Raw genomic sequence first — 25,000 nt, 5'->3', positions numbered from 1 at the left:
GCTACAGGAAGTCCCTTATATGGACAAAGGCATTACAAAACTTATTTGAATAATTCAGTGCAAATTGACAGCTTCCAGTATAGAATAAATCCTTTAAAATATATTTTCTGGCTTATTCTATGATTACTTAATGGTCAAGTGTGTGTGTAGTGTACAGAACCCAATAATAGTAATCAAATTACTATATATATATATATATATATATATATATATATATATAATTTTGTGATATTTTTTAACTGTAAGCAATTACCCCTACCCCCTTTGAAATGTTGTCATAAGCAATTACCCCTACCCCCTTTGAAATGTTGTCATTTTATGTATTTAGATTAGATAGAAAATTGTTTGCAGGTACAAATATTTTGAGTATACAAATAGGCAGAATGACAGTAATGTGACAGTCAAAGATGAACAACCTTTTTTATTTGCATAGTTTTGTTTGCATAGAAGTCAATAAAAACATTTAAAACAGTAGTGAATCTAAAATAATAAATAGTTAACAAACTTTTACAGCAGTGCAATTTTGACACATCAATCTAAAATAATAAATAGTGAACACAAACAAACTTTTAAGCAGTGCAATTTTGACACATCAATCTAAAATAATAAATAGTGAACAAAAACAAACTTTTAAGCAGTGCAATTTTGACACATCAATCTAAAATAATAAATAGTGAACAAAAACAAACTTTTACTGCAGTGCAATTTTGACACATCCAAATTTTGATTTGATTTGCCATTTTGATCAAAAATATCTAATATAGATATTATAGATATACAGAATATAGGAGTATAATAATTGTAATATACTATTATATCAATAAAATCAGAATAAAAATAATAATAAGATACATACAATAAATACATTAATATAATATAATATAATATAATATGATATAATATAATATAATATAATATAATATAATATAATATAATATCATATAATATAATATACTATTTCAGATAATTAGTGCAAAAAGTGTGGTGCAGTTTAGTCCTGTCTTCCACTGTGGAATGTTCCAACTTCCGAATTGTTTGGAAGTTCCACGGCTTTTTCACTTCTCCTCACTTCTTGGTCTCTTTTTGCCATATCCTCTTGTCTGCAGTGCTGCCCTCCAGTCGGTGAATGATTCAGTGGCTGTCTCCTCACAGAACCAATTGCCAAAATACTGGATATGAGATGGTGGTTTTCTCTCCTTGCTACACTTTTTGCAAATGATTACTTCTGTCTTCCGGACATATTTTCTTGATTTCATGCCCATCTGCTCCTTTTCCATCTTTTTCTTCCTGTAGTACTCAGTGGTGTATGGTACAGAAGGATGTGCTGCTGCTGCTGCTGCTGCTGGCATAGTTTGTCCAGGTGGTGCTACAAGGAGCATTATAGGTTGGAAGGAAACAGGAGTAGGAAGGATAACTGGGAGTGGTCTAGATGGCTGCCCTGGTACAGCAAGTGAGGTTGGTGCAAGTGGTGGTGGCAGTATCATCTGAGGTATTGGTGGCCCAGATCTGATCTTGGCCGTCCCAGCTGTGTTCGGAGGCAAGTTGAACACATGGGGCTTGTCATTACTCCCACGCTGCAGACTCTGTTCTTTCTGAAGAGCTGGTGGAAGCCTATCTGGTGCTGTCATTGGGGCATCTGGTGCATGGAGTCCCTGAGTCAAAATGCCCCTCTCATTACTTCTAGTACGTCTGCTGTACCTACAAAACAACAAATGGTACCATAGATCATTTTGATAAGAAACTGTACATATACTATACTGGTCTTGTATCAAGAATGGAGGCATGCATGTTTTGTATATGATAAATGAAATAAATGAGTGTTAAATATGGTTGTAACTATTTTTTATAGATGCATTGATTACAAATCCCAACAGAGCAAAAACATAAGTGTCTAAACTCACCACTGTGTGAGTGTAGCTGCATTGACCTCAGGTAACTGGAGGGTGGTCTGTTGCATCACTTCCGCGTTGCTCAAAATGCACTCTCTGATGTGCTTGTAGGCATGTGCAATCAAGTTAAATCTTGAGATTTTAACTCCTTCTTTACGCACAGGGTTGGGATAGACAGCACACAGTTTCACAAAAACTGCCTCGACAATTCTGTTGCAGTCAGGCCACTGTGCAGGACTGTTTGCTCCAACAAAGCATCTGAAAATGTGGAGAGAGAATTCAAACTGGTTGCTATGTAGTCATATCATTCGGAACAGCCAGAAATGGGAAAATATGATGAAAATATCTTACCTTCTGGTACTCTCTACCCCTGGTGCCACAATTTTTTTGGTTGCCCTAAACCGGCCTGTCTTCAGGGAAGATTGGTGGCGTGGAGAGTACACAGTCTTTTCTTTGTCATAATCTGCTAGTCCTTGCCACAAACTAATAATTTGTGCAGATTCTTCTCTTGTCAAAGCAAGACTGTGTTCCCTGAGTTCAACCAATGTCTCTGCTAAGTTCTGGACTGCACCAAAACCTTTGATGTTGTCAGGTCCAACCGAATCCTACAAAAAAGAAAAGAGGTAGTTGAAAATTCAGTTTTGCCATCTCAGGAATAAATCACATTTTAAACATAATGTTCAAACAGTTACCCTTTTAAAACTAATTGTTTTTTGAGTAATTAAATGCATGCTTCTGTCAAAAACCTTTTGCTCACCAGCGCATATATACACACACTTTATATACAATGTATGAATAAATAAATAAACAGACACAATAGGTAATAAGAATATAATAAATAAGGCCTTTTCATTGCCATTAAAGTGAAATAACTGAACATAAACATAGAAGTCTGATAAAATGCTAATTTTAGACAAAAAAACATCAGATTTGGAGGCTTTTGCATCTAAAGTTTTCAATTATACCAACCCAGTACATAAAATCTATGAACAAGGCAGAATTCTTACATCAGGAAAAGCAGGTGGCATTGAACAGGAAGACATCTCGCTGGACAGGTTTCTTTGTCTCCTTTGTAGAGCCGGTGCAGACTGTGTGGCAGGTGGAGTAGACAAGGGACCAAAAGAAGGTGAGGTGACTGCATAAGGTGTAGAGGGCAACGTGTGTGAATCCTCTAAGGGCTGTGTGGATGGTGTAGACGGCAAAGTGTGTGGATCTTCTGAGGGCTGTTTTGATGGCGTAGAGGGCAACGTGTGTGGATCTTCTGAGGGCTGTGTGGATGGTGACTGAATGGTGTGGATTGTGGAAGGGACTGCACATGATTTAGAGGGTGACACACAAGGAGGTAGTGCTTCATCCAAGGCAGAGAGAGTCAAATCATCAAAGTCCACAGGTTCCACATAGCCCTCATCTTCTGCAATAGACACATCGACAGTCTCCAATTCCTGAATTGCTGACTTGTAGACCTTGGGAACCTTGCCAGTCTGCTGGTATAGATACTCTATTCCAAGCAGTTCACCTAAAACACAACAAGAGAGGAAAAGGGTTCATTCCAAAATTCTGTAATTTCCCAAACTGCTTAGGGACCCTGTACAATTAACAATACATTTTTTTTATTAAGGACCCTTATTCAAAGATCTAAGCGCAAAAACAATTGTCTAAAGATTTAAACAAGCAAAAACAATTGTCAGACAACTGTAATGAACGTACCAGTGTATTGATGTGGACTAACATACGACACTATCTTCTGTCCAAGAACATCTTCTCCCAGCACATTAGCAGCATGACGAAGGAGGCCACTGTATGAATGGGGCTTCTGCACGCCCTGAGAGGTTGCAGCATCTGCTCTGTCCTCATTCCACCGGGCTAATCCATCCAACAGGTAGGCTTGGAAAAATGTATCACTGGCCAATGTCCCTAAAATATACAGGAAAGAACACTTTAATATTTCATTACTTACAACCATAATACATTTACTTTAAAAGACTAACAGGACAGTTACTTTACCTGGAATGAACCTGTTTAGATGGAGGTGGAAGGATTCCAATGAAGTCGAACCTCTGGCACACCTAAACGTTGGCAGAGTGTGCCCTCCCTTTTTCAGGGTTCCTGTCTGCACATAGAGCTGTACACCAGGGGGATCTTGAATGCAGGCCACGTGTTTCCTCTGTGACTTCAATATCTCAGCCATTCGAGCGGAATTGATGAGAGGCACACCCAAAGTGTCACGTCCCCTCTCCCCTTCAAAGGACTGGACCAGCTGGGTGATGAGATCCACAGTCTCCCTTGTGCCACGTGTGGTTCTTTTGCAGTGAAGGGCCAGTTCACTCTTGCTGAGGCGACGCAAAACATCAGCATCTGAGGGTTGCATGAGCTGTCCTTCCAACTCTGCACGCTTTGCCGCTAAAAGCCGGTCCATGTCCTCCTGGTCCCAGGAGAAAATACAGCGGCTGAGGTGAGCCATGAAAGTTGCATACAGCTGATGTGAATCTGTTGTGCACCCCACAGAAATCCGTCTCATGAAATGCCAGATGTCGAGTCTGATTTCCAGGTCCTTCCATTCCGCAAACATCGTTTTGAGGTGAGTAGCCCCACAGCAGTCTCTGTCGACATACAGCAGTACAGGTGGAGGCGCTGCAGCATCCCTGTACCTTTTAATGATGCCAGCAACCATCTGTGCCAATCCAAAGCCTTCACTTGCTGTAAGAACAGACATGATGACCTGACCATGTTCGTTTCCGACATTTGTGACCCAGGTGGCTGTTCCAGCACTGTGACCAGCAAGCTTGCGTGCAACCTTCTTGGTGGAATCCATTTTCAGCACACGTCCAAACAGCGATGTTATACTGGCTTTGACCTCATCTAGTCTTTGAAGGACATCCTGAGCATACACTTGCATCAGCCACCGGTGCTTGGGTACAGGGAGCATTGCAGGTGGGTGTTCGAAAGACACGGGCATAACAAGACCTGCGGTGATCCCCTTGCGGAAACTCTGGCAATCTGTCAGAAACTGGACAACCTTCTGCAGCCAGATCTCAGAGTGCTGCTCCTCAAGCTTCTTCTGCACTTGGCTGCTGCTGTTTCCCAGACCTCTCTGACGCAGAAGGCGGACCACTGCCATGTCACATGCCAACTTTGAGGTAAGAATGCAGGGAAACTGTAGCCTATGACTGATGTCCAGCTGGGATATGATGTCAAAGCTCCAGCTGATCACTTTCCTCTTGCATTTCCTACAAGACAGGTACTCAGACGCCATGAAGTAGGACGTTTTAACATCGACTACCTGTCGGATCTTCTGGTGCAGTCCTGCTGACGTGAGCTCCACGTTAACACATTCAGGATGTGGACATGTTAGTCGAACTCTCCACAGCTTTCTTGGCATCCAAAGAAAGAAGGGATGGCCAAAGTAGCGCTCTGTCCCTGGTACTCCAGTAACTGCAAAGTGCGGTTGTGGAGGGTACCACCACATCCTGTCGACTCTGGTGAAGTCCATTTCAGGTTGGTTGTGGGATGAAAACTTAAACAAAGCCTTTGATATCCACAGCTGATCTGCATGTGGCAACGTGTGAGTCCAGCCCACTGGGAGGCACATTTGTTTACCTTGGCAAAATTAACAGAAAAAAACCCAAAAAACTTTTAATACGTGACTTTACAAGATAAAACAAATAATATATATATATATATATCTTTCAGATGTTCAGGGACTTACGGGACACTTGCGATTCCAGCAAGTCTGCCTGTTCAACCAGCTCACGGTCACCCTGCTCAGATGATGCAAAAGAGGCCACACTTGTAGATTCTACAGGCACTGGTACAGTTGTTTCAGATCTCTTTGTAGATCTTCCAATTAAAGCTGAAGAATAAAGATACAACCAATTACACATAGTACATCATTTTGCTGCACTTCAATTTGTACTAGTAATAACTTTAATTAAGAAATTTAAATAAATGCATATTAATAGAAACAGTTATTTTAAATTTTATAAAAAATATTTCACAATTGTACTGTCCACTATATTTTTTAAACCAAAAAAAGGCAAGCTTGCATAAGTCACTTCTTTGGAAAAACATTACTATGTTTTGTAAAACTATGCAAATTTTAATGCACTATGAACTTTACACTAATAAACACTCTATACACTGACAGATTAAGGGAAAAAACAAATTTCTAAAGACTGCTTACCTGGTTGGGGTACAGGTGATGTTAACATTTTTTTGACGGCTTTGTCAATGCTTTGTGGATTTTGAGATCTGCCAATCAAAAGGGTGCGGACAGATGACACTGAAGGTATGGACCGTGGGGCACTGGAAGACTTCTGCTGGGAGCCTGTGGATAAGGACTGTGGAGGACTGGAAGACTTCTGCCGGGAGCCTGTGGATAAGGATTGTGGGGCACTCGAAGACTTCTGCCGGGAGCCTGTGGAATCCATATTTCCTTCCTTAATACAGATGGCCTCACGACCCTCTGGGAAAAGCCCAATGTATTCGGCAAAGGCTGCTTTATTAGCATAGTTGTTTTTTGAGTCTTTCACTTCACTCGTTTCCCTCCTCATGCTTGCCACCAGATACCCAGCATAACCCAGAGCATTTTCGGCAACCCACTTAAAGGTCTGACCTCTGAAGACCCCAAACTGCATTGTATGTTGGCCAAGAATGTATGATTTTCTGCTTGGGTCTTCACCTTGGTGCACTACAGCTCGCCTTGCAGTTTCCAAAACCTTATCTGGGGAGAGAGCCCGAGACCAGGGTTTCTTTTTGTTCTCTTCCTTCACCCTTAGAGCGACCAAAGAGTCACACATATTAAGACTCCCTTCAGGTTTCCTCCTGAATTTAGGCTCCATTCTATAAAATAAACACATAAAAAACACACATTACATGCAAAACTTCATGAAGTTTTATGTAAACAAAGTTCGGGAGGAGCATGTTCAGGTAATCAACCAATCAACTCAAAGGAAGCCGGTATAAATAAAGCTTCTCTCACCTCATGTCTCACGACAAGTCTCTCAGCATTTGACTCCGCCCTTGTGCCGTCATGTCCGAGCTAGAGCTTTTCCCATCCGATGACGATTCTCTCGTCACTGATGAGACTCCTTCACAACCCGCGGATCCAAGGATCGTTCCATCTCCAGCCTCCTCAAACCGGGGACGCCAACTTCCACGATCCTCTCCACGCACGCCAAGACGCCGAGGACTCCCCTCACCACCACCGGCGAGGACCCCACCATCTTCCTCTGCGTCTTCGCACTCTTTGACACACCCAAACATACCTCCCATAGGGAAGTGGACCGTTAAAGCGCTGAGACAAGCCCTGATTAATTCAGACGTCAACTTTTCTCGCAGAGCGAAAAAAGTAGATTTATATAATTTGTACGTGTCTTTACAACCTACTCACCTTTCTGTTCCAGATGCCATTTCACCGGCTCGAACGAGCAGAGCCTGCCGGACCCGGATTGCTCGCCTTCCAGCCTATCCACCTTCAGTGCCGGGCTCCGCCCACGCGCCACGTCGCCGCAGACCTTCCGCCAGCCTGGGCCGCGCCCCAGACCCAGTCGCGGAAGGGGTTCTTTCTCTTCCAGGTCAAATTTTCCCTCCAGCCCCTCCCACCGTGGCACCGAACGCGCCGGATCTCTGTAACACCAACATTACATCAGCTCCTCAAACGCTTCCTCTCCCTCCCGTTGTTACTTCTTTCAATTTTCCTTACTTTCAAGCCCCAGGTGCGCACCCTGACCCTAGCGCGAGGATGCCTCCGTTAGCCGGTCAGACGCCGACGCATTTTCTTCCTCTTCCTCACTACTACCCTCAATTCTTCCCCCCTCCACCCGGAGCAGGGGCTGACTCTGGCGTGAGGATGCCTCCGCAAACGACCTCAGCTCCGGTCCTCCCCACTTCTAATCCTCTACACGCTCGATCTTCCTTCTCTCTCTTTTCAGCCACTCCTCAACCAGCCCCTCCAAACGCCGTCGCCGCAGAACCTCCGCCAGTGACGAACAGCATCAGAGCTCAAATCCTCGCAGGTGCGGATGTAGACTTGGGCTCCCTACTTTCGATGTTCCCCATGCCGGAATCCAATCGCCAGGTGGATTGCGGCGATATATCCGTCACTTTAAAAAACAACACGCAAGCTTCATCTCGCACATTGTCTTTGGCCGAATTCTGTATTTCCTTTAACCGCTATACCGAAGTTATATGCTCCGTTTTTCCCCATAGACGGCGCGAGCTCAACGATTACCTTTCCATCATAGCGGAGCTTGCGCTGTCGTATGGGGGTAGTCATTTTTACACTTATCACAAATTATTTTCTGCTAAATGCGCCGTCCGTATTTCTCAATGGAATCAGTGTCCTTACTGGGGAGCGTTGGACTCTGATCTCCATAATCGCGTCTTTCTCGGATGCCGAAACATCTCTTGCGCAATTTGCAGGTCCGTAAACCATGCCACCACAGCATGCCCGCAAATCAATCCCTCGATTCCTCCCGGCCCAGCGCAGATCCCCATCAAACCCACAAGCTACGTCCCGCGACCGGCAAGAGAGGACCTCTCTTCCGGTAGCATCTTTCCGAGCAGAGCCCCAAACGTCGCGTCTAACAGACAAGTCTGCAATAATTTCAACGAGGGTAAATGCCAAAGACAACGCTGTCGTTTTCTCCACATTTGCAATTATTGTGGCGGTGCCCACGCCCGTGTTGTATGTCCTGTACAAAAAGCTGTAAATAAAGGCGAGAAAAACTATCTCTCGACTCCAGTGAATATTTCCCGCCTGGCTGAGGAATTATTCCATCACCCAGACGCCAACTTTACAAATTACCTGTTGTCCGGTCTCAGCCAAGGTTTTAAACCTGGCGTGGAATGCCAGCCTACCAAAAACATCATCTGCAATAATCTTCAGTCTTCCTTAGCAGAGCCCGAAGTGGTAGACGAGCTAATAAAAAAAGAAATAGAATCAGGTTTCATGATCGGTCCGTTCGAAGCCCCCCCGTTCGTCAAATTCCGCATTAGCCCCATAGGCGTGGCTACAAGAAAATTTTCAGGAAAAAAGCGCTTGATTATCGACCTCTCAGCTCCTCACAACTCTCCATATCCAAGCATCAACAGTCTCATTCCCCTCGAAGAGTTCTCAATTAAATATCACGACGTTGATCAAGCTATAACCATGATCAAAATAGCAGGTCGCGGCGCGTGGATGGCGAAAGTAGATATCACTTCTGCTTTCAAAGTAATGCCTATCCATCCAGATTCGTGGCATTTATTCGGCGTGAACTGGCGGGGAAAATTTTATTTTTCGGTACGCCTAACTTTCGGTTGCAAAAGCAGCCCCAAAATCTTTGACACCCTATCAGAAGCCATATGTTGGATCCTTTCCAATAATTACGCAATTCCTCACCTCCTCCATCTGCTCGATGATTTCTTAATCATTTCACCTCACGACGCCATCCCCGCGGCTCACCTCGTCAGGGTGCAAAAAGTCTTCGCCGAGCTAGGGATTCCGTTAGCTCAGGAAAAAACAACAGGGCCAACCACATCCATAGAATTTCTGGGCATCAATCTGGATTCCGTTAATTTCCAGGCTTCACTGCCAAAGGAAAAAATAGATCGAATCATTTTAATCGCCGCCAATTTTACGGACCGCTCAAAATGTTCCAAACGCGAACTCCTCTCGCTGCTTGGTCACTTAAACTATGCAATGCGTATCATCCCGCAAGGCCGCCCGTTTATCACGCATCTCCTCGCACTCTCGTCATCAGTCCACGCGCTGGAAGACCAAGTCAACCTTTCTTGCGAGTGCAAAAAGGAGCTAAAATTATGGATCACTTTCCTTAATCAGTGGAACGGTCTAACTTTTTTTTACGACGATTTTATCTCTCTCCCCCTCGACATCAAGTTGTTTACAGACGCAGCTCCCTCAGTCGGTTTCGGAGGTTATTACCAGGGTCGCTGGTTTGCATCTCCATGGCCCCCCCAGCTGCTAGACACTCCCGAGTCCTCAGCCTCCTCGGCCCTTTTTGAGCTCTACCCGATTGTCGTCGCAGCTTCCCTATGGGGGAAAGAATGGTCATCTAAAAGCATTCAAATTCATTGCGACAATGAAGCAACCGTTCAATGCATCAATAAAGGTCGTTCTCGCTCACCTGCAATAATGCCACTCCTCAGACGCCTCATCTGGATCTCCGCCTGCGATCAGTTCATCATTAATGCAAAACACGTCCCAGGTGTTCTCAACCAAATCGCTGACTCTCTCTCCCGTTTCTATTTTCAGAGATTCAGGATGCTGGCACCAGAAGCGGACCCCGTTCCAACCCCAGTACCTCCTTATTCTCAACTAATCTTCCCATAAACCATCCATTGAAATCCCTTCTGGTCACGTCCATCGATTCTATCCTGCAAGCAGTTTCTCCCAGAACTCTCCAATCATACTACACCGCGTGGAAATCTTTCAAATTATTTCACCTCTCGCATAACTTACCGTTTCCTGATTTTTCTCTTCTAACCGTTACTTCTTTCATATCTCACCTCAACCAAGTTAAAGGTCTCCAAGCCGGATCCATAAAAAGCTATTTAAGCGGCATTCAATTCTTTCACAAACTAACTTATGGTAAGCCCGCCCCCGCTATCAATAACTCCCAAACGTCCCTTCTCATTAAAGGAATTCAAAGAACTCACCCCACTCGCCCGGATACCAGACAACCCATTACAATTGATATACTCGCCAAATGCATTACATCACTCCGTCTAGGATACCACTCCACCAACACAGCGCGCACACTAGAAGCTATGTTTATTTTGGCTTTCTTCGGCTTTCTCCGTTGCTCAGAATTGACAATCACTTCCAATTTCAATCCAAACATTCACCCTACCATCTCAGATTTGCAGATCGTGGATAACGAAACTATATCTTTCTTCATCAAACAAAGCAAAACAGATCGAGCTAAAAAAGGTCATTTTGTATATATTTTCAATCTGCCGACTCCCATTCAACCGTTCCATTCCCTGCTAAATTACCTTCAGTATAAACGTTCCACGCTAAAATCCCCTCTCGATCCACTCTTCACAGACGACTCCAATCATCCAGCCACGAGATTCTGGTTCCAAAAACATCTCAAAGCAGTCCTCATCAAATCCGGCATCTCTGCAAACCAATTTTCAAGCCATTCTTTTCGCATCGGCGCAGCAACCACAGCCGCACAAAAAGGTCTTTCCCAACAACAAATCCAAACCCTCGGTCGTTGGTCATCTGAAGCTTTCAATACTTACATTAGATCCAGCCGCTTCCACATCCGAAACGCTCACCAAACCCTTACTAATTAATTAATTAATTAATTTCCATCACCTGTTGCGCTCCGTTCATCGACACCATCACCGTATTCCACGCCCGCGTCGTAAGCATATCCAAATTACGGCGTAACATTTTAAAATTGCAGGCTCCCCCGTTCGTACGAAGTGACGGCTCCCCGCTCGTGGGTCGGGCTCGTCCCCCTTCCGAGCCGCTGGTCGAGCCCTCCCGTCCGAATCGCAGTGAGAGCCTGCCTACTTTCATCATCGTTGGACGGCCGCGCTCGTGTCGCCGCAAGGGCTCCCCGTTCGTTGGGCCGCGAGAGGTCTATTCCCGTGCCCCAGCACCCTTCGAAGCGCCGGTCGAGCCCTCCCGACCGAGTACAGCGGGCGCCCCCGTTCAACTGGCGAGGCTTACCCTTCCGACGCTGTGTGCACTTAAGTTCCCGTCGGATGCCGCGAGAGCCCTCCCGGTTGAACGGCTTAACTCGTTCCAATATCCCGCTCGTCTAAATCTGGCGTCATCGAGCTGTCAGTTCAACTGCTGGCGGGGCTTATCCGTCCGATGCTGTGAGCATCCAAGTTCCCGTCGGACGTCGCGAGAGCCCTCAATGGTCGAACGGTCAAGCTCGTTCTTTGGTAATTACCTTCTCATGCCCTTCACTTTTTGGGGGGAATATTTTTTACGCTCGCTGTCCCATACCTTGCTTTTTGGGGAGAACTCTGGGTTCGGGCAAAAATTCCGGGCTCGAAACCCTCCCCCGAACAGCAAGCCAAATACGCATTAAAATTATATTTGATTTCATGTACATGTGAACTCGTGAAATGAAGTTTTATGTAAACAAAGTTCGGGAGGAGCATGTTCAGGTAATCAACCAATCAACTCAAAGGAAGCCGGTATAAATAAAGCTTCTCTCACCTCATGTCTCACGACAAGTCTCTCAGCATCCCTCCACCACCCCATCACCTCACTCTGGGCTGGGTCTACCCCAGTATAGGGGGAGAACTCTGGGTTCGGGCAAAAATTCCGGGCTCGAAACCCTCCCCCGAACAGCAAGCCAAATACGCATTAAAATTATATTTGATTTCATGTACATGTGAACTCGTGAAACATATTTCTTGCAAAAGCAAACATTTTATTCAAAACTATTTTAACTCTTTTAAAAATGGTGTGACTGCATACTATCTCTACAAGCAAACATCAAATAAATACATAATAAATAGCCATTATATATGGCAAACTAAAAGAGATACTGACATGTACATGTTTGAGCACCATGAATAGCCTCCACTGTATAGTGGCTATGTGTGCACTTTACACTGTTATTGAACTGACATGAGCTGTATTGACACTATGGTCTAGTCAGAGCTGTTTTACTGCAGAATATGAATATGTGGAATATTGGTAACACTTTACAATAAGGTTCTTTTATTAAACATTAGTTAATGTATTAACTAACATGAACTAACTATGAGCAATACATTTGTTACTTTTTTGTTAATCTGTGTTAACGTTAGTTAATACAAATCCAGCTGTTCATTGTTTGTTCATGTTAGTTCACAGTGCATTAACTAATGTTAACAAGATTTTAATAAAGTATTAGTAAATGTTGGAATTAACATTAACAAAGATTAACAAATGCTGAAGTAGTATTGTTCATTTTTAGTCAATGTTAAATAATGTAGTTAACTAATGAACCTTATTGTAAAGTGTTACCTTAATATTTGTTCCTATTGTTTAACTTTGCAACAAAATGTATTGTATAAAGCAATATAGAAATAAAGGTAACTTGGCTCCTATGCATAATCAATATACTGTACATTTCTAAAACAAACAGAAATACAATCACTTTACACTTTTTAGTGGTTAAAAAAACGAATGATTGAATGACCAAAATCACCTTATAGTTAACTTACACTGTACAATATTATAAGCAAACAAATACCCCAGAAAACAACACATAACGTTACAACAAACAAACAAATATATGGCGAACAATGAATGAATGAAACTATGAATACATCGTCGTGTTACGTTATAATGAAATAAATATAACTTACCTCAGTTTCTACGGCGTCGTCAAACGTAACGTTATAACGTTATTAAACAAGAAAGAAAAACGTATTGTAACAACAGCGTAACAGGCGAAAAACTTATTATAATAGCCGCTGAAGATTATCGTTAATACAAATGTACCGGTCAAAAAGAAATATGTATTCACAAGAGTCAAATTGTATTGTTACAGTAGCGATGAGGATTCACTTTTATTATAAAACCCGCTGAGAACATGATTGGTCAATATCTTGGTATGAGACATTCACTGATTGGCCAACGCATCACTGTGGGCCTTAGCGACAGTCATACATTTCATTGGCCAGTGACGTATTCACAGGCATTTTTCCCATTGGTCAATTTCTCGAAGAATTCTCGAAGCGCTGCAAACAGTGATTGGCTCATTTTTCAATTTCTCGAAGAATTCTCGAAGGGCCGCAAACAGTGATTGGCTCATTTTTGGTAATCACTACCAGAAATAGGGTCGTCTGACAGGTTGCTGTGAGCGCCACTGACCCACCACCTTTATCTCATGCCATTAACAGGCCTGGAGCCAACGTCAGGAAGGGGTCCAATGAGGGGTCTGCTATTAAAAGCTTCGAGATGGAGGCGTCACATGTTGGGGATCTCGGTTGCTTTGTTTTTATGGCAAGTTGTGGTGTTGTTAGGATATTCCCACAGATCCTGTGGCACTTTCTCAGTGGAAGATCTGTTATCCAGGGTCAGAGACATCTCCTCTCCTGGAGGAAAATTCAAGTGTTAGTGGCCCTGCTTGAGCAGTTGCTGCAAAATGTGGTAGAGGCACACAGTCAGGCTTGATGGGAAAGAGTGAGCAAACCAGGACCTGAGCTGCCTGGGTGAAAACCAGGAATCCTGACCACTTTTTTTTTTTAGAGACTATTTCAGGCATTTTGAGGAAAAAAAGAGACAATTTAGCATTTTTGAAACATTTCATTGACTCTTTTTTTTTTTTTTTTTTTTAAACAATAATGCTTACAGCACCTGGTATTCCCAGGCGGTCTCCAATCCAAGCACTAACCAGGCCCTACCCTGCTTAAATCCTGACCGCTAGACCATATGGGAACTTCCTCGTGCCTCGAGCAGGCCATTTGGCTTTTAGTGTGCGACCACCCCCTTCCTTAAGAATATGGGAATGAGCTGAAGAGATTGTTTATTGAATTTGATTTCATCAGGCTCATTGGAGGGAGCTCTCATTTGCCTCGCCCATGGGGTTCAGTGTCCTCCCAGTCCTGTGCTGGCATAAGAGACACTATAAACTGGTCGCAAAGCAAGGTCCTTGTGACAGTACCCATGCAATGCATCTGAAAAGACGCATGGTATTTCATGGAAACCGTTATCCCACTGACAAAGCAGCCTATTGTTGGACTGTCAATTTAAAATATTATTCAACTAATCCAATAATAATAATAATAACAAAAATGATGGGCTAATAAAAGGAAATGATAAAGTGGCTATGGGCTGGCAGCGAAGCAAAACAGGGTGTGCGAGCCAGCCAGGAGTCGAACCTAGAATCTTCTGAACCGTAGTCAGACGCGTTATCCATTGCGCCACTGGCCGGCGGATGGCTTGTCGGTGTCTGACTGTTCAGAGGCCTGACATAACACCTACTTTATCTCATGCCATTAACAGGCCTGGAGCCAACGTCTGGAAGGGGTCCAATGAGGGGTCTGCTATAAAAAGCTTTGAGATGGAGGCGTCACATGTTGGGGATCTCGGTTGCTTTGTTTTTATGGCAAGTTATGGTGTTGTTAGGATATTCCCACAGATCCTGTGGCACTTTCTCAGTGGAAGATCTGTTATCCAGGGTCAGAGACATCTCCTCTCCTGGAGGAAAATTCAAGTGTTAGTGGCCCTGCTTGAGCAGTTGCTGCAAAATGTGGTAGAGGCACACAGCCAGGCTTGATGGGAAAGAGTGAGCAACCCTTCCCTGGTGGTCTAGTGGTTAGGATTCGGCGCTCTCACCGCCGCGGCCCGGGTTCGATTCCCGGTCAGGGAATGAGCTTTTGCCCTCTTGTAGCAGTCGTGATTGCAAAAAGGCGGACTACACACTCAAGCGCTGACGGCCTCGTCGAGAAGCATGGCCAATTAAATGTTTGCGTGTGAAAAAGACCTCCTTCGAGCCGGAGTCGAACCAGCGACCTAAGGATTCCCAATTTGCCACCTACAGTCCTCCGCTCTACCAGCTGAGCTATCGAAGGCACACCGGCTGCGGACAGAACCTAAACCTATCAGGTTTCGTGAGCTGCGCCTGCTGGCTAAAAGTGCTAGAGGCACAGAGACACGTCCTGTCCGTTTCCATAAGTGAAGCAAAGACAACACAAACTTCCCATACCGGGAGTCGAACCCGGGCCGCCTGGGTGAAAACCAGGAATCCTGACCGCTAGACCATATGGGAACTTCCTCGTGCCACTAGCAGGCCCTTTGGCTTTTAGTGTGCGACCACCCCCTTCTTTAAGAATATGGGAATGAGCCGAAGGAATTGTTTACTGAATTCGATTTCATCAGGCTCATCGGAGGGAGCTCTCATTTGCCTCGCCCAGGGGGTTCAGTGTCCTCCCAGTCCTGTGCTGGCATAAGAGACACTATAAACTGGTCGCAAAGCAAGGTCCTTGTGACAGTACCCATGCAATGCATCTGAAAAGACGCATGGTATTTCATGGTAACCGTTATCCCACTGACAAAGCAGCCTATTGTTGGACTGTCAAAAGAGGGTGAGCGAGCCAGCCAGGAGTCGAACCTAGAATCTTCTGATCCGTAGTCAGACGCGTTATCCTTTGCGCCACTGGCCCACCACCTTCATCTCATGCCATTAACAGGCCTGGAGCCAACGTCAGGAAGGGGTCCATTGAGAGGTCTGCTATAAAAAGCTTCGAGATGGAGGCGTCACATGTTGGGGATCTCGGTTGCTTTGTTTTTATGGCAAGTTGTGGTGTTGTTAGGATATTCCCACAGATCCTGTGGCACTTTCTCAGTGGAAGATCTGTTATCCAGGGTCAGAGACATCTCCTCTCCTGGAGGAAAATTCAAGTGTTAGTGGCCCTGCTTGAGCAGTTGCTGCAAAATGTGGTAGAGGCACACAGCCAGTGTAATAGAAAATTTATTTTCTTTGTATATCTTGAAACATATATCTGCTTGAGTGGTTTGTGAAGTTGCAAGATGCATCATCATCTCCTTTGCAAATAGTTCAATAGTGTCCGCTTTGCAAAGAGGTCAATAGGACAGGACAGTAATAGGACAGAATGGTCTGTCTTTCTTAGCAATAGATAATTTTGAGTGCATCAAGAACAAGACATGTTTGGTTAGGTGTTGCTTCTTAAGTGACATATGTGCTGACTGTGGAGATGCGTAGAACTCAGGGGCCTTAGTCCAAAGATAAGACGAGGAGGAGGTACACCTAGGAGGTTGATCTTTTGGGTATATAAACTCTGTAAAATGAGAAGACATTTGCCCTTCTCATATCAGACTCTGTCTGTGTGTGAACTGCCTTTCTTGCAAGAAATAAATACTAACACTTATAACTTTCGAGATCTTCATTTGTTCTTCAACTGTTGTTTAAGATGTTGATAAAAGAATTTCCACAACAATATGGCGACGAGGATGCGATCGCAAAACTGATGACCTCCGTGGAAGAATCAATTGACTGATCATCCCAAAGACAAAAAGTCTATGGCTCCAAACCCCCAACTTTGAGGGACGGGAGAATTGTGAACACCACGGAAGGTCTAGGTGGACGCGATTACGATTAAAAGAAATCACGCTGCAAAAAGCTTGGTGAGAAAAATTTTTTTTACACTAAAAAGATATTCCAAAATAGTCAGTGAGACGTGCACATTTCCCCAAAGAGTCAGTGAGACGTGGGAGTCTCAATAAAGTCCAATAGTGACGATTATTGGCAGGCGCGTGTGTGACGACGCGGGGAAAGTCTCAAAGGAAAGACCAGTGGTGACGGACTACTGGCAGCGTGAGTGACGACGCGGGAAATTTTCAGTAAGTCATCTGAAAAAAGTCTAATTAGTGTAAAATAAATAATAATAATAAAAAAAAAAGAAATAAAAAAGAAAAAGAGAAAAAAAAAAAAAGAAAAAATAATAATAATAATGGGTAGTTGTAAAAGTAAAGGGTCGTTGGAGACAGTGAATTTCTCGAAAGGAAATTTTAGTTCTATGACAAAGAAAAATGGAACATGGTGGCATCACAGGATACCACAGATAATTGAAAAATATGGGTTTAATGGGGGTTTGAGTGTAAACCATCTGCAAAAGACCAAAGAAAATTGGACAAAAGCAAGTCCAAAAAGAAAAGAAAAAGACAATTATGACCTTGATGGTCAAATTATAGATTTATGGTTAAATGAGGCAATTAACAGACAAAGAAGACAAATAAATGCAGCATTGGCACCATTAGAAAGTGCAGATAGTAAAGATGCTAAGGCAGAACAAGCCAGGGAAACTTTGCTTAATTCTGTTTCTTTTTCTTCCGAGGAAATGAGATGTATGAAAAATCGCCTGGCTGAGGATGACCACTATCCGGCTCCCCGCTCCCCCTTCCAACCACAACCGCAAGAACAGCCAGGAGCGGCTGGAGGACAAGATCCTGACAAAGATGAAAAAGAAAAAGACAGGTCAACATCTACCTATCCAGACCTGACAGCTCCAGCTACACTCCTCTCTGCTCCTCCTGCCTACACTCCTCCAGCTAAAAAATTTAAAGAGAGGTCCAAGAGAGAACTCTAGAACAAAACACCAAAGGCAAGTCAAGGTAGAGGATTTCAAGGTCCTCAAACCAGATCATTGACAAGAGATGATTCAGGAAGGAGATTTCTGATCCTGAATGCGGAGGACGACTATAACACGTTGGAGGAGGAAGATGAAAAGTACGACGAGATAATGATCAGAGCACCTATGATCGAAGTTGCAGGACACGAAGGTCCAATCCTGATTCACAGACCATGGACACAGGCAGATATCAAAGAAGCAGCCTGCCATCTGTCTGACCTGGATGCAGGAGGAAAACAGCTGGGTGAGGAAATTAAAGCATTCTGCAAAGAATTTAGACCCACCATTGATGAACTGATAAAGACTTTTGAAGCTGAAACATGGTCCTACCAAATTGTCAAAAATGACTGGCCGTTGGCCCACAGACGCACGTCTGGTGAACCCAATCTGGGAAGACGAGACCAACTCTACCTATGTGAACAAAGTCAACGAGCTAAAAACCACACTTGAAACAGTGTTTCCAGCGCACGTCCACACAGACAAGATCAGAGCATGTAAGCAGAAAGACGGAGAGGACACCGAAGATTTTTTTCAAAGACTGAAAGCAGTATTTGACCGGTGCAGTGGTTTGACTGAACCAAGTCCACCAGCTGGGGGGGCTGCGGTCCCAACTGGCATAAGTACGTATGAATAATACTTAAAAACTGTTTTTCTGGATAGCCTGGACCATGAAATAGGAAAAAGGGTCAAAATATCTTGTGTGGGCTACCATCAAGCGCGCCTGGAAGAAATCCGACGACACGCAAACCATCAACAACAGCTGCTGAAAGATCAAGCCAAGAATAAGCAGAAAAAGACTGAAAAAGACACTCAACTTGCTCTGCTGAAAATGGGAGGTTTGATAATGGAAAATCATCCAAGAGGAGGAGGAGATGGAGGTAAAAGAGGAAGAGGACGAGGAATGGGTAACAGGGTCCTTTACGACCCTGAAGTCTGTTTTAATTGCAGACAAAAGGGACACTGGAAAAATGACTGTCCACATCCTCTGAATCATTTGGAATTTCAACTACAAGGATTTCAGAAACATCAACAACCAAATAAGCAAGGAGATTGAGAGGGGGAGGGGAGCGACGGTGAGAGGTCTGACTCCCAGGTGGTAACTATGTCTTATTTCTATTTCTGCTTTCATGCAACGAAGAAATCTTGCTTGCAAACAATGATCAAATTTATAAAGCATTCACAAAACTACCAATGATTGAAGTAAAAGTTGAGGGCAGAAAAGTTAAGTTTTTAATAGATTTTGGAGCAACAAACTCTGTTTAAACATACTGAATTGCCTGATTTAACTGTATTATCTGGTAAATGGGCAACCTCCAGGAGTGCCACAGGGCATCTGGTGAGGGAACCATATACTGCAGATTTGTCTTGTCAGATTGGTGATCACTCATTTGTGCATGCTTTTCTTTAAAAAAAAAAAAAAAAAAAAAAAAAAAAAACTTGCCCATGTAATCTGCTGGGTAGAGATTTAATGTGTAAATTGAAGATGAACTTGTATTGTGATGACAATGGCCTCGCTGCTGATATGACTATGATACAAATACCTGCTGAAATATTGTATGTGCTTGAATGGAGCACTCCTCAAAGTGGTTTAAAAACAAAAGCCACAAATAGGATGCCTGCTGACCATGATTTCATGGAAGAAAGTAATTTGCATTGTACATGTCATATCAGCAATGAGCCAGATGAAATTTTTGCTGTAAAATGGATTAAAATGGAAATTGAGGAACTGCAGTCCTCAGTGCTATTTTGGTCAAGTTGTGTGCTGTAAAGATTGAATTGACTGATAGGCAGCTAGCGCTTTATGATGTGGTGGGGGCCGTCCCACACGTCTCCCTTGCAAAGCCACAAAAAGTGGGAAGATTTGGGGCCGTTTGTGAAACACTGTGACTCATTAACAGATTGGTTTCTGACCACTGATAAAAATGTGTGGCAGTCCATGAGTACAGGGTTTTACAAACAGTCATTAAGTAAACACATTAAGGGATTTAGGACAGTTGAAGTGTTGTGTGACTTTGCAATGATAAAGAATGAAGAAATGTCTATTCCCAAGGGTTTACAGTAGAAGCAGTTCCACAGGGACTCTGGGCACGTGACAAATATGATGTAGGTCTGATTAAAGGGATCCCGTTAAGATCACTCCAAAAATTGATTACAGACCTAAGAGAATGCAATATGCTCTAAAACAAGAGGCTATTGATGGTATCACCCCTCTATTTAATTCATTACTGGAAAGGGGCGTGTTTGTGCCGTGCCCAGATTCACCTGTCAGAACACCTATTTTTCCTAAAAAAATAAAAAATAAATAAAAAATAAATAAATAATAATAATAATAATAATAAAAAGAAAAAAAAAATCAGAAGGCCAGAGCTCCGATCCTGCCAAATTCATATCCGATACTGTCTCAAATTTCGCCAAAGACAGTCTGTTACACTGTGGTAGATATTTCAAATGCCTTCTTCAGTGTACCAGTTGATAAAGACTCTCAATTTTGGTTCGCTTTCAATTTCAATGGTAAACCATATACATTCACACGATTGTGCCAAGGTTTTTGCGAAAGTCCAACAATTTATAACGAAACGCTGAAATGAAGATTAGAGCCATTACACCTGCCAGAAGGTGTTGCCCTGTTGCAATGTCACATTCCAGGTATCTGGAGAGGACCTGATGGCAAGCCATGTTTAACTTAACATTTCTTTTCAGCTTATGCTAGGTTGACGCATGGATTGGACCATTCGTCAAAAGCGGGGATGCTGAAATGTATGCAAAATAACTGGTTTACAAAAGATTTTTCCACAGTGGCCCAGGAGTATTGCAGCAGGTGCATGATTTGTGCAATAAACAATGGGGGTAAGGGTCAGGCAATGAAACTAGTGGGGTATCCCAGCCCAGACAAATCTTTCAGTCACATCATGATTGACAACATTGAATTAACACCAAGTGAAGGGAAGAAATACTGTGTGGTCGCAGTAGACATAATGGACAAAAGCATTGCCCATAGCACTCACATACATGCGAATGAGACACAGAGGGAGGGTAAATCTCTCCCCATTTGAAATCCTTTTTGGAAGACCGCCACACATGGGCTGGGAACCACACGATCAAAAGAACATTGCCTGACACTGCTTTGTGTGAAAAAGATATGTTGAATTATTGTGTTAAACTGGATAAGGTTTTCTGTGATACATCTAGACAGGTAAAGGCAACTGTTCCGGAGGTGGCAGACGGACCTCTGCAGTCCATCCGTCCAGGGGATTTCGTGGTCATCAAGGACTTTAGAAGGAAGCACTGGAGACAAAAGAGGTGGCAAGGGCCATACCAGGTGCTACTGGTCATTCACACTGCCGTGAAGGTCGGGGAGGAGGTGCCATGGATCCATGGAACGCACTATCGGAAAGTGCCGGAGCCATTAACGGGAGAGCCATTCCCCACACAGCCCGAGAATCCGGGTATTCAAAGCAATTATTTTGGGCCTGTTCAGTGGCTGATTTTTCAACCCAGCACTATAGCCACTGGCCCAAGGATTAAGGATTGTGTTTAAACGACCCAAGCATACTAGGGGTGGTGCGAACACATGCAAAAGAACTTTATTCAGTCGACGGTGAAGGAGTCGGAGTGACATTTCTTAGCATAACGACTCAACCAGGACTCAGATCTTACATCTACAGACCAACTGGAACATTTGCATTTACACAAGAACACTTTTTGGCCTGGCATGGTAATGCCAGGAGGCAATATGTTACTAAATGTTATCCTCTTAATTAGTGGGTGCCTCCAGGCAGTCGGAAAGGACGGCTTTCAATTGGGTATAGTAAAAGGGAAAGGATCAAAACTTACAATAGTATGTGACCCCATCACAGCATTGGGAAATGCACAGGAAGAAGCTATTAAAGAGTGGGGTAAAACTATGTATTTCTGTAAGGAACCATGTGGCTGGAAGGATGTTTATGGAGGTAGATATTTTGTGTACTTCAGGGAAAGGGACATATGTCCCACTTACTATAACAATGATTGATCAACCATCTGAGCAAGGGAAATTTGGCCCAGTGCTGAATAGCAAAAGCATAGAAGAAGAAGAACATGGTTAGAACAACAATTTGATCTGAATCATACAGATAGGACAGTTCTGCATGCTAGAGCACAATGTGGGGGTAACAAAGCCTGTATGTTGAGTGTTTTGCAGAGACAATCACTGGAGATAAAGGAATCATGTTGGTGGTGTCTACAGATGGATAGAACTTGGAAAGCACACCCGTTTAAAAGCCAACACCTGAACAAATTAAAGGGGCTAATTTCGTGTGGAATATGGGAAACATTGAGACTGACGGAGGTAGTGAAAAATGGAAGTAGTGCAGAAAAGGATGTCAGCTGTACAAATCCAACAGAGCATTACACAGGTGGGAAAAAGAATGTTTTGGAAGTGAAGCCACAGGTTGGAGATATGTGTGTAGAAAAAGAGGGAAAGAAGTAGATGAGAAGAGACTGATAAAGTTGGGACAATCGTATTGTCATACAGAAAAAGACTTGACGGATAAAGGATGTGATATAGAGGGAAAAGGTATTGATTGCTCTTTGACTAAGAGTTTGTTTAATGACAGCACAGTTGCTACAGTGTGGGTATGTGGACAAAACACATATCACTCTTCACCCAAAGATTGGATTGGGTGCTGTTATCCAGCTCTTTTAGACGTAGGTACCAGTATATACAGGGCAGATGGTAAACAACAACTGAATGATAACCACAGGGAGAAAAGAGAAGTGTCAAAAAGTATGCCTATGATGTGCCAAGGTACAAAGCTATGGGATCCATGGACTAGTAGAGTTGCAATGACAGGATGGTCTTTCTTAGCAGGGGGAGAAACTGCTGCGAGTCTGTTAAAGATTAATGGGTTAGCATGGCAGGTTTTAAAACTAGCTAACAAGACTGAAGATGTTTTGAATTTTCAGGATGAGTGGTTCATGGGCCTAGAAGGATGGTCGAGATGGTTAATATCTGTAGTTGCTCCTGTACTAGGTATAACATTGACTGCAATTCCATGTGTGGTTTCTTGTACCAAATCAATGGTTTCCAGAATTGCAACTAATAGCCTAATGGAAATAGACCTGGGGGGTGAATATGTAACAATGACAGCATGTAGAACATGTAACATCCCGATGGACGTGGAAAATTATGTTGATGAAATTTTGGAGGGTGTGGAAGTAAATGCTCATGAATGTGACTAATGAAAATGTTATGGGAAAAGTCAGACCAGCAAACTATGACGATGGAAGAATATCAAATTATGTGGTGTTTCCTTCTTCTTAATTTTATTTTACATTCATTTTTCTTTCTTATTTTTGTATTATGATTACTTTTATGAAAGGAAATTTTCTGGCTTGTTTTTTATTTTCAAGATATGAAAAAAGAGTGGAATGTAATAGAAAATTTATTTTCTTTGTATATCTTGAAACATATATCTGCTTGAGTGGTTTGTGAAGTTGCAAGATGCATCATCATCTCCTTTGCAAATAGTTCAATAGTGTCCGCTTTGCAAAGAGGTCAATAGGACAGGACAGTAATAGGACAGAATGGTCTGTCTTTCTTAGCAATAGATAATTTTGAGTGCATCAAGAACAAGACATGTTTGGTTAGGTGTTGCTTCTTAAGTGACATATGTGCTGACTGTGGAGATGCGTAGAACTCAGGGGCCTTAGTCCAAAGATAAGACGAGGAGGAGGTACACCTAGGAGGTTGATCTTTTGGGTATATAAACTCTGTAAAATGAGAAGACATTTGCCCTTCTCATATCAGACTCTGTCTGTGTGTGAACTGCCTTTCTTGCAAGAAATAAATACTAACACTTATAACTTTCGAGATCTTCATTTGTTCTTCAACTGTTGTTTAAGATGTTGATAAAAGAATTTCCACAACACCAGGCTTGATGGGAAAGAGTGAGCAAACCTTCCCTGGTGGTCTAGTGGTTAGGATTCGGCGCTCTCACCGCCGCGGCCCGGGTTCGATTCCCGGTCAGGGAATGAGCTTTTGCCCTCTTGTAGCAGTCGTGATTGCAAAAAGGCGGACTACACACTCAAGCGCTGACGGCCTCGTCGAGAAGCATGGCCAATTAAATGTTTGCATGTGAAAAAGACCTCCTTCGAGCCGGAGTCGAACCAGCGACCTAAGGATTGCCAATTTGCCACCTACAGTCCTCCGCTCTACCAGCTGAGCTATCGAAGGCACACCGGTTGCGGACAGAACCTAAACCTATCAGGTTTCGTGAGCTCCGCCTGCTGGCTAAAAGTGCTAGAGGCACAGAGACACGTCCTGTCCGTTTCCATAAGTGAAGCAAAGACAACACAAACTTCCCATACCGGGAGTCGAACCCGGGCCGCCTGGGTGAAAACCAGGAATCCTGACCGCTAGACCATATGGGAACTTCCTCGTGCCACTAGCAGGGCCTTTGGCTTTTAGTGTGCGACCACCCCCTTCTTTAAGAATATGGGAATGAGCCGAAGGAATTGTTTACTGAATTCGATTTCATCAGGCTCATCGGAGGGAGCTCTCATTTGCCTCGCCCATAGGGTTCAGTGTCCTCCCAGTCCTGTGCTGGCATAAGAGACACTATAAACTGGTCGCAAAGCAAGGTCCTTGTGACAGTACCCATGCAATGCATCTGAAAAGACGCATGGTATTTCATGGTAACCGTTATCCCACTGACAAAGCAGCCTATTGTTGGACTGTCAAAAAAGGGTGAGCGAGCCAGCCAGGAGTCGAACCTAGAATCTTCTGATCCGTAGTCAGACGCGTTATCCATTGCGCCACTGACCCACCACCTTTATCTCATGCCATTAACAGGCCTGGAGCCAACGTCAGGAAGGGGTCCAATGAGGGGTCTGCTATTAAAAGCTTCGAGATGGAGGCGTCACATGTTGGGGATCTCGGTTGCTTTGTTTTTATGGCAAGTTGTGGTGTTGTTAGGATATTCCCACAGATCCTGTGGCACTTTCTCAGTGGAAGA

At 43.5% G+C, this 25,000-nt stretch overlaps 8 non-coding genes across 8 annotated transcripts; 2 read left to right on the top strand and 6 right to left on the bottom strand.

The window, feature by feature from the left end:
* The first annotated feature begins 15,154 nt into the window (after nt 1-15,154).
* Nucleotides 15,155-15,226, top strand: trnae-cuc (transfer RNA glutamic acid (anticodon CUC)). The gene has a single exon. It is a non-coding gene; the product is annotated as a tRNA-Glu (tRNA).
* A 115-nt stretch (nt 15,227-15,341) lies between these two features.
* trnay-gua (transfer RNA tyrosine (anticodon GUA)) lies at nt 15,342-15,428 on the bottom strand. The gene is given in 2 exon segments: nt 15,342-15,377; nt 15,392-15,428. It is a non-coding gene; the product is annotated as a tRNA-Tyr (tRNA).
* A 125-nt stretch (nt 15,429-15,553) lies between these two features.
* Nucleotides 15,554-15,625, bottom strand: trnae-uuc (transfer RNA glutamic acid (anticodon UUC)). Its single transcript has one exon. It is a non-coding gene; the product is annotated as a tRNA-Glu (tRNA).
* A 321-nt stretch (nt 15,626-15,946) lies between these two features.
* trnar-acg (transfer RNA arginine (anticodon ACG)) lies at nt 15,947-16,019 on the bottom strand. The gene has a single exon. It is a non-coding gene; the product is annotated as a tRNA-Arg (tRNA).
* Nucleotides 16,020-23,945: 7,926 nt separating this feature from the next.
* trnae-cuc (transfer RNA glutamic acid (anticodon CUC)) lies at nt 23,946-24,017 on the top strand. The gene has a single exon. It is a non-coding gene; the product is annotated as a tRNA-Glu (tRNA).
* Nucleotides 24,018-24,132: 115 nt separating this feature from the next.
* On the bottom strand, nt 24,133-24,219 carry trnay-gua (transfer RNA tyrosine (anticodon GUA)). The gene is given in 2 exon segments: nt 24,133-24,168; nt 24,183-24,219. It is a non-coding gene; the product is annotated as a tRNA-Tyr (tRNA).
* Nucleotides 24,220-24,344: 125 nt separating this feature from the next.
* On the bottom strand, nt 24,345-24,416 carry trnae-uuc (transfer RNA glutamic acid (anticodon UUC)). The gene has a single exon. It is a non-coding gene; the product is annotated as a tRNA-Glu (tRNA).
* Nucleotides 24,417-24,737: 321 nt separating this feature from the next.
* Nucleotides 24,738-24,810, bottom strand: trnar-acg (transfer RNA arginine (anticodon ACG)). The gene has a single exon. It is a non-coding gene; the product is annotated as a tRNA-Arg (tRNA).
* Between the last annotated feature and the right edge of the window lie 190 nt (nt 24,811-25,000).

The sequence above is a fragment of the Pimephales promelas genome, chromosome 5 (genome assembly GCF_988280905.1).
Source record: "Pimephales promelas chromosome 5, fPimPro1.hap1.1, whole genome shotgun sequence".
Classification (NCBI taxonomy): Eukaryota; Metazoa; Chordata; class Actinopteri; order Cypriniformes; family Leuciscidae; genus Pimephales; species Pimephales promelas.
The sequence above is the reverse complement of the archived record's forward strand: the minus strand, read 5'-3'. Positions and strand labels throughout refer to the sequence as shown.